The following is a 9,283-nucleotide window of genomic DNA, read 5'->3' on the forward strand; positions in this document are numbered from 1 at the left end:
AGAAAAAACAATCCAAAAATTCATTTGGAATCGCAAAAAACCTCGAATATCTAAAATAATACTGAGCAACAAAAAAGAGGCTGGTGGTATCACCATACCTGATTTTAACCCATACTACAGAGCCATAGTAACAAAAACAGCATGGTACTGGCACAAAAACAGACATGTAGATCAGTGGAACAGAATAGAGGACCCAGATGTAAGCCCAAGTAGCTATAGCCACCTGATATTCAATAAAAATGCCAAAAATACTCATTGGAGAAGAGACAGCCTCTTCAGCAAATGGTGTTTTGAAAACTGGATAAATATCTGCAGAAGGATGAAAATAGATTCTTCTCTCTCGCCATGCACAAGAATTAAGTCCAAATGGATTAAAGACCTTAACATCAGACCGGAAACTTTGAAACTGCTAGAGGAAAAAGTAGGGGAAACCCTTCAACATATTGGTCTTGGCAAAGACTTTCTGAATACAACCCCAATTGCTCAGGCAATAAAACCACAGATTAACCACTGGGACCTAATGAAATTACAAAGATTTTGCACCGCAAAGGACACAGTGAAAAAAGCAAAGAGGCAACCTACAGAATGGGAAAAAATCTTCGCCAGCTATATATCTGATAGAGGATTAATATCTAGGATATACAAAGAACTCAAAAAGTTAAATAATAAGGAATCAAACAAGCCAATCAAAAAATGGGCTATGGAGCTAAATAGAGAGTTCTCAAAGGAAGAAATACGAATGGCATATAAGCATCTAAAAAAATGTTCTACGTCACTAGTCATCAGGGAAATGCAGATTAAAACTACATTGAGATTCCATCTCACTCCTGTCAGATTGGCCACCATCATGAAAACAAATGATCATAAATGTTGGCAGGGATGTGGAAAAAAAGGAACCCTTCTGCACTGCTGGTGGGAATGCAATCTGGTCCAGCCATTGTGGAAAACAGTGTGGAGGTTCCTAAAGCAGCTAGAGATTGATCTACCATATGACCCAGCTATAGCGCTCCTAGGCATATATCCAAAGGACTCATCTCATTTCCTTAGAAGTACATGCTCAACCATGTTTATTGCTGCTCAATTTATAATAGCTGGGAAATGGAACCAGCCTAGATGTCCCTCAACAGATGAGTGGATAATGAAGATGTGGTACATTTATACAATGGAGTTCTACTCAGCGGTAAAGAAAAATGAAGTTATGAAATTTGCAGAAAAATGGATGGACCTGGAAAGTATTATACTAAGTCAAGTAACCCAGGCCCAGAAAGCCAAGCGCCACATGTTCTCTCTCATATGTGGATCCTAGCTACAGATGACTGGGCTTCTGCGTGAGAATGAGAATACTTAGTAGCAGAGGCCAGTAAGTTGAAAAGGAGACATAAAGGGTGGAGAAAGGAAGGGAGGAGGATACTTAATAGGTTGATATTGTATATATGTAATTACAATGATTGTAATGGGGAGGTAATATGATGGAGAATGGAATTTCAAATGGGAAAGTGTGGGGGTGGGGAGGGAGGGAATTACCATGGGATATATTTTATAATCATGGAAAATGTTAATAAAAATTAAAAAAAAAAAAAGAAAACCAGACCTCTAACTGAAATCATACTTCACAAAATGAGATGGATATGATGCAAAATAACACAACAGAAAATAAAAATCAAATACAGCTTTTAAAACCCTCTCCAGAAGGCCTCATTAACAGAGAAATACATGTGGAAGACAGAACCTTGGAGCTGGAAGACAGGAGAGAAGAAATTGACTGTGAATCCACAAAGTTTGCTAAGTTAAAAAAATCATGCAAACAGAACACAAGGGAAATGTGGGTTGCCCAAATATGACTAACATCTGGATCATAGGTATACCAGAAGGGGAAGAAACCATGGCAGAAACATAGAGAACATAGTCAACAAAATTAGAGAAGAAAAGTTTCCCAATCTCTCAAAAGAGAGGCATATCCATATATAAGAAGCCCACAGAGCACCAAACAGGACCAAAGAAGAAACACTCCAAGGCACACCATAGTTAAAACTCTTAACAAAGAACACAAAGCGAGAGTGCAAAAAGCAGCAAGAGAGAAACAAGTCGCTACACACAAAGGTAATCCCATCAGAATTACCTCAGATTTCACAATGGAAACCCTGAAATCCTGAAGATCCTGGAATGGAGCACTTCAAAGTCTAAGAAAATTATGGCTTCCAACCCAAACTACTGTACCCAGCAAAAGTATCCCTAATAACAGATGATTAAAAGAAAACTTTTCATGAACAAAAGTCAACTCTGATTATATGAACACAAAGCCAAACCTACAGTGAATTCTTCAGGGGATATTCCACACAGAAGAGTCAAACAATCAATTTTAAGAGCCAAGAAGACGATCACAATAACCAAAATAGAGCAGGGTCAAAAAGGTACAAATGCAAGAAAGCACCAAAACCATAAAGCATCACATCATGTCTGGGATTAAATTGAACTCCCCAGTTCAATATTAACAATCTTAACTTACGCATCAAAAGACACAAATTAATAGGGTGGATCTGAAAAATAGTCATTTCTATCTGTTGTCTTCAAGAAACCCATGTCACCACCAAAGACAGACACCTCCTCAGGGTGAAAGGTTGGAAAATGATATTCTGGGCAAATTGAAGTAACAATCAAACAGGTGTTCCTATATTATTATCTAGCCTAAACACTAGTACAGGAGAAATAAAATGGATACAAATTGGAAAGGAAGAAGTCAAATTAACCCTATTTGCAGATGACATGATTATATATGTAAGTGAACCAAAACTTCTAAGGTGACTCATTCCTTCAGCAAATAGGCAGGATACAAAATCAACACACAAAAATCAGTAGCCTATCTATATGCAGAGAAAGAAGTCAGCAAGGCTGTCTCACTTTCAATAGCCACATAAAGTAAATACCTCCAAATAACACTAACCAGGGATGTAAAAGACCTATATAATGAAAACAATAAAAACAGCAAAGAAAAATTTAGGAGGAATTGAGCAGATGGAAAAACCTACCATGCTCCTTGATAATAGGTAGAATTAATATTGTGAAATAGCACTTCAATTAAAAGCAATATAAAAATTTAATTCAATACCAATAAAAGAAAAATGCAGCCTCATTCTTAATAGTGATAGAAAAAATGATAAAACAATTCATATGGGGGCTGGAGGGATGGTATAGTGGTTAAGGCACTTGCCTGCAAAGCCAGAGGACCCAGATTTGATTCCCCAGGATCCATGTAAGCTAGATGGACATATGCATCTGAAGTTTGTTTGAAGTGGCTGGAGGCCCTGGCATGCCCATTCTCTCTCTCTCCCTCTCTCTCAAATAAATAAATAAATAATATTTTAAAAATTAAAATTGGCAGCAGGCCTCAAATATCCAAACATATCTTCAGCAAAAGAAACACCTTTAGGTTTATCACCATACCTCATCTAAGGCTATTTTAAAAAGCCATAATAACAAAAAGAGTACTGTCATGAAAACATAAATATAGACCAATGGGATAGAATTGAAAATCCAGGCCTTAGGTCAAGTAGCTACAACTATTTGATCTTTGGCAAAGATGCCAGGAACATAGACTGGAGAAAAGACAGTATCTTCAACAAATGGTTCTGGACAAATTGAATAACCACATGTACAAAAATGAAACTACACTCACTCATCCCACCATACACAAAAATCAATTCCAAATGGATTAAAGACACTAATATAAGATCTAAAACTCTTCAACTACTGGAAGAAAGAATGATATAGGAATGGGGAAGGACTTCCTGAGCAATACCACAGTAGCCGAGGAAATTAAACAATCTCTCAACCAATAGGATCTCATGAAGCTAAAAAGCTTTGGTATAGAACACATATGATAGGGGGGTGGAGAGGTTGCTTAGTGGTTAAGGCATTTGCTTGCAAAGCCAAAGGACCTCTGTTCAATTCCTCAGGACCCACCTAAGCCAGATGCACAAGGTGGCACATGCATCTGGAGTTCATTTGCAGTGGCTGAAGGCCCTAGTGCATCGATTCTCTCTCTCTCTCTCTCTCTCTCTCTCTCTCTCTCTCTCTCCCTCTTTCTCTCTTTCCCCCTGTGTCTTTTTCTCTCTCAAATAAATAATAAAATATAAAACATACAATAAGCAGAGCCAATAGATTAACACCAAATGGGAGGAAATTTTTTGCCAGCTATACCAATGATAGAGGTTTAATATTTAGAATCTACAAAGAACTCAAAAAAAAAAAACCTAAACAATAATAAGAAAATCAAATAAGCCACTAAAAATTGAGGCAGAGAACTAAATAGGGAGTCCTCAGAGGAAGACATACAAATGGCTAACATCCACTTAAGAAAATGTTCAACATCCTGAACCATCAGGAAATTGCAAATTAAAACATCTATGAGATTCTACCTGACTCAAGTAAGAATGGTAATCACTGAAAAAAAAAAAAAATCAAACATCAACAAATGTTGATGAGGATGTGGGGAAACAAGAACGTTCATTCATTGTTGGTGGGAATAGAACCTTGTACAACCACTATGGAAGTCTATGTGGAGAGTCCTGAAAAAGACGAGTATAGAACTACCAACAGATCCTGCTACTCCCTTACTGGGCACTTACCCTAATGCTCCATGCCTCACTATAGAGACATTTGCTCAACCATGTTTATAGCTGTTCAATTCATTATAGCTAAGAATTGGAATTAACCCAAGTGCCTGTCATTACACGAAATGGATAAAAAAGTTGTTATATATACACAACGGAATTCTACTCAGCTGTAAGAAAAAGAAAATGATACAATAGTAGGAAAATGGAAGGACTTAAAACAGATCGTGCACAGAGAACACACATGATCACAGAAATCAAATGCTGCATGTTCTCCCTTGTCTGTGGTTTCTAACCTGGATCACTTGGAGTTACTGGCATACTGGATAGGCAACTTGAGGCTCAGACAATAGGGAAGGAAGGGAATGGGGGAAAGTGAAAGGCAGCATGGGGGAAATAAATACAAAACTAAACCCAAAATGAGCTGGTACCATAGAAACCTTTCTCCTTGAAGGTAGATTAAAAAAGTATAGCCCCCAACAGCAACATAGGAGGAGTGACTGAAATGAAGGGCCCTGAAGACAGTGGAAAGAAGCCTAACCTTAAAAATCTTTGGTTCTGATCTGTAACCAGAAATCAGTGCTATTCACATTGAGCTGTTGATCAGAGAGACTTATGATGTCTCCAAAACAAGACAACTTTCTATCAAAGCACTTGATTCCCCACCTGAGGTAAGATTTAAGACCCTATTGCTGAAAACACCATATGCTGCTAACACAGAACATGGAGAGATCTGGCTGAAATCCAGAAGAGAGCCAGTCCTCAGGCAGCTAGTCTATCTAGTGCTGGAAAGCACTATATAAGCTGCTGGAGATAAGTGACCAACAATGGTATGAGTGAAAAAAGAGTCTAAGGTAGTCTAAGGTAGTCAGAAGCATCCACGCTGACAAGAAGTACACACCAGTGTGATGGTAGCACACAGTCTTGGTGGATAACCAGTAGCTTTCCAATTGGCTAAGAGACTTTCTCGGTGGAAAGGAATCCATATCTAGAACTAGGTCTGAAAGCTATGGAGACAAAGATTATGCTCTCTAGTGTCAAGCTCCCATATTCTTTGGCTAAAAGAGGGGCTACATCTATCAAAATCCCTCTAAATGAATAACACCTAGCCAATTTAACCTATGCTGACTTTAATCTATGTTGGCGAATCTTTCTTTTTCTTTATCAGTAGGTAGTGAGACCTGAGGAGATAAACTACCCCTCATATCTCAGTCATGGCCTAGAGTAAGTGGGGAGATGAGCAAGAGTGCTGCTTCCATGGGGAGCCTGATAATCAGTGCCAGGGTGAACGAGACAGATGCTGAGGATACTCAACACTTACCAATGCAGAGATCCAAAGGCTTCTAAGAGCTCATCATTGAAGTAGACTTAAATCACACCCACCAAGGTTCAGAGAATTTTGCGGAAGAATGGGTAGGATGTGGGGCATGGTGGCACACACCTTTAATCCCAGCATTTAGGAGGCAGAAGTAGGTGGACTGCCATGAGTTTGAGGCCACCCTGAGACTACATAGTGAATTCCAGGTCAGTCTGAGCTATAGTGAGTCCTTACCCCTATGGGTCAGGGAGGAGGAAAAAGATAGTACCAACTCGTGATATATTCATTCAAAGTATTTCTTTTTTAAAATTATTTATTTATTTATTTGAGAGCGACAGACAGACAGAGAAACAGAGAGAGAGAGAGAGGACGCACTAGGGCTTCCAGCCACTGCAAACGAACTCCAGATGCGTGTGCCCCTTTGTGCATCTGGCTAATGTGGGACCTGGGGATTGAGCCTTGAACCAGGGTCCTCAGGCTTCACAGGCAAGCACTTAACCGCTAAGCCATCTCTTCAGCCCCAAAGTATTTCTTAATAAAAATATATATTGACAAGGTTATAACAATTTGCATGAAAAGTCACAAAAATAAAATATTCTAAGTAATATAAAAAGCATGTGCTTCTTTATTTTGATACTGTCTGGTATTGGGGTTGTTTTCTCTGCTATTAAAGAATTAAGACATGAAAATGTTTAAAAGAATAAAATTTATTTCAGTGCAAGGGAGAAGAAAGCAAATTCCTCTGGGAGGAGGCAACTCCAGAGCTAGAAAATCCACAGTTCCAGGAACTGAAGTTTTTTTTATGAATGGGGGAAGCCTGCCTATCCAGAGCCCATGACTGGCAAACGCACATGAAGGTTAAGGTGCTCATTGATCTATGATGCATCTAAGACTGTGCAAATCTCAGAAACTCTACCAGGCCAACCTGCTTGAGGAAAAATACACCCATGCCAGGAAGAAGAAGGCAGAAGTGGGTCACCTTCTTAACCATCTCGAGTTAGAATATATATAGTCAATTACCAAGGGCCCCTTTTACCTATCTTTATGCCTAGTCAAGGAAAGTGTCTAGCTCCTGTAGTGTTTCAAATTCATGACTTAACTGTAGCATAAAGCAATCGTGACTGTGTATTGCTGGTGAAAAAAATAAATAGGTACAACAAGATAGAAATCTCAGAAATGGCAGACAGATGAACACAGAGGTACCTCACACTGTACAAAATGGACCTAAATATAAAGCCTAAATCAATTGAAACTATAATGTGGACATTAATGTTAAAAAACATATTTGGGGTAAATTTAACAAGACTTGTATAATTTAACCATCCAGATATTATAATAGGAAGGACTACCTAAATAATTGGAAAGGTGTACCATGTGCAATTTGGATGGTAAAATATTAAAACATAATTACTATTCAATTTGATATGTAAATATAGCAAAAGCTCAAGGTTTCACTGGACTTAAGGCAATAAAATTTAATTTTTGTGTTTACATGGAACTGCAAGCAATTTAATATAGCCTAAACAGTGTTAAAGGAATAATAACATTGTAGAAATTATTTCAGGCTAAAGCAAACAATTATACTATAACAATCAAGGGATTTTTAACATGGTTATACCAATAATTTGAACAAAATAAGAAATTCAAAACTGCATCCACAAACAATTGATTTTTCTGTTATGCTTTCTTGATAATTTGCTATATTAACAAACTTATACTCAACAAAAATGATTGTAGAACAATTTAATATTTGGTGTAGTGGTGTCGAAGTATAGTAAACTTGGATCCTGATAGCACATCATAGTAAAAATTAACATTAAAGGTATAATATGTATCATATAAAAATTAAACTACAAAACTAAAGAAAACCATGGAAAAGTATACACCAGCTACCTATAATTTTCAGATGATACAAAAAGCATGGATTTTGAAAGGCAATTTTTTTTTCTTTTCCGTATTTGCTGTAAGAAAATGAAATGGGAGGAAGTGGGGGGACCGAACCCAGGAGCTGTGACTTTGAGAAGGCCAGCAGCTCCGGGGATTGGGGATCCAGCCGCAGTGGCCCCACCGTCAGAAGTTGGGGGGGTGGGACACTAAGCGTGTGGGGTGGGGTGGGGGTTGTCCAGGTCCTTGGCTTCTCCACATGGTCCTGTTCCCACACCGAGCATGTTTGGCCTGTCAGAAATAGGAAGGTCATTGATTATTCACAGTTTCAGGAATCTGATGATACAGACGAAGATTATCAAAGAGATTCGGGCCCTCCCGCTATGAAAATTCAATCATCTCCTCCAGAAGATAAACATAAGAGGCGTTCTGGAAAGAATTCACAAGAAGATGGTGAAGACTCAGAAGAAAAAGATGTGAAGACCAGGAGGGATGATTCTTACTCAGCAGAAGACAGTGAAGATGAAACAGATGATCACAGAACTGTGCACCAGCAATGGCAGGCAGCATCTAAAGCAGCATCTAAAGGGAGGGAGATCCTCTTGGAGGATGGGGGCAGTGAGGAAGAACCAGAGGAAGAAGACCAGGCACCATTCCAGGAAAATGATTCAGGCAGTGATGAGGATTTCCTAATGGAAAATAATGATGGCAGAGACTATGGAAGTTCAAAAAAATAAATAAATAAAAAGATGGTAAAGAAGTCCAAACCTGAGAGAAAAGAAAAGAAAAATCTCAAAACCCAGACTGAAGGCTACAGTGACTCCAAGTCCAGTAAAAGCAAAGGAAAGGTGAGCTGCCCCACAGCTTTGAACGTGTCAAAGGAAAAGACTCTCCCAAATAAGAAGAAGATGAGTCAGAGAGCCCTCCAGAAAAGAAGGCATCTGCAAGCCCCCTACCCGAGAAGTCTGGAGATGAAGAGTCTGAAGATGAAGCCCAGTCTGGGGAAGATTAATAATAATGATGGGTAAACACAGCCACTGCTTGCTCATCGAATTGCTGAGGTGGAGTGCTGGCCAGCATCCATAGCTAGAAATGGTCAGCAGGCAGGTGGAGATGCTGAACTGACTTGAAGATCCTAGAGGAACTGAAAGAGGAGGATCTGGGTAATTCCTGCAGAACTTGAAAGTTAAGGAAAGAGATTTTTTTTGTGGGAGAGTGGTTAGCCACTGTCTCTTATGAAATGGTTAGAGTCATTTAACAGTCCCAAACTGTTACAAAGTACTTTCAGATACCCCACTGGAATCTCACCTGCATTATAGTGGGATAGTTTATATTTAAACAATATAAACTAATAAAACATCAAAAAAATAATGATGATGGGGGCTGGAGAGATGGCTTAATGGTTAAGTGCTGGCCTGTGAAGCCTAAGGACCCCGGTTCAAGACTTGGTTCCCCAGGACCCACTTTAGCC

General features: G+C 38.9%; 1 pseudogene; it reads left to right on the forward strand.

Moving 5' to 3' along the window:
- The first annotated feature begins 7,904 nt into the window (after window positions 1–7,904).
- On the forward strand, window positions 7,905–8,824 carry LOC101615589 (annotated as a pseudogene).
- Window positions 8,825–9,283: the final 459 nt, after the last annotated feature.

Source organism: Jaculus jaculus, chromosome 14 (assembly GCF_020740685.1).
Source record: "Jaculus jaculus isolate mJacJac1 chromosome 14, mJacJac1.mat.Y.cur, whole genome shotgun sequence".
NCBI lineage: Eukaryota > Metazoa > Chordata > Mammalia > Rodentia > Dipodidae > Jaculus > Jaculus jaculus.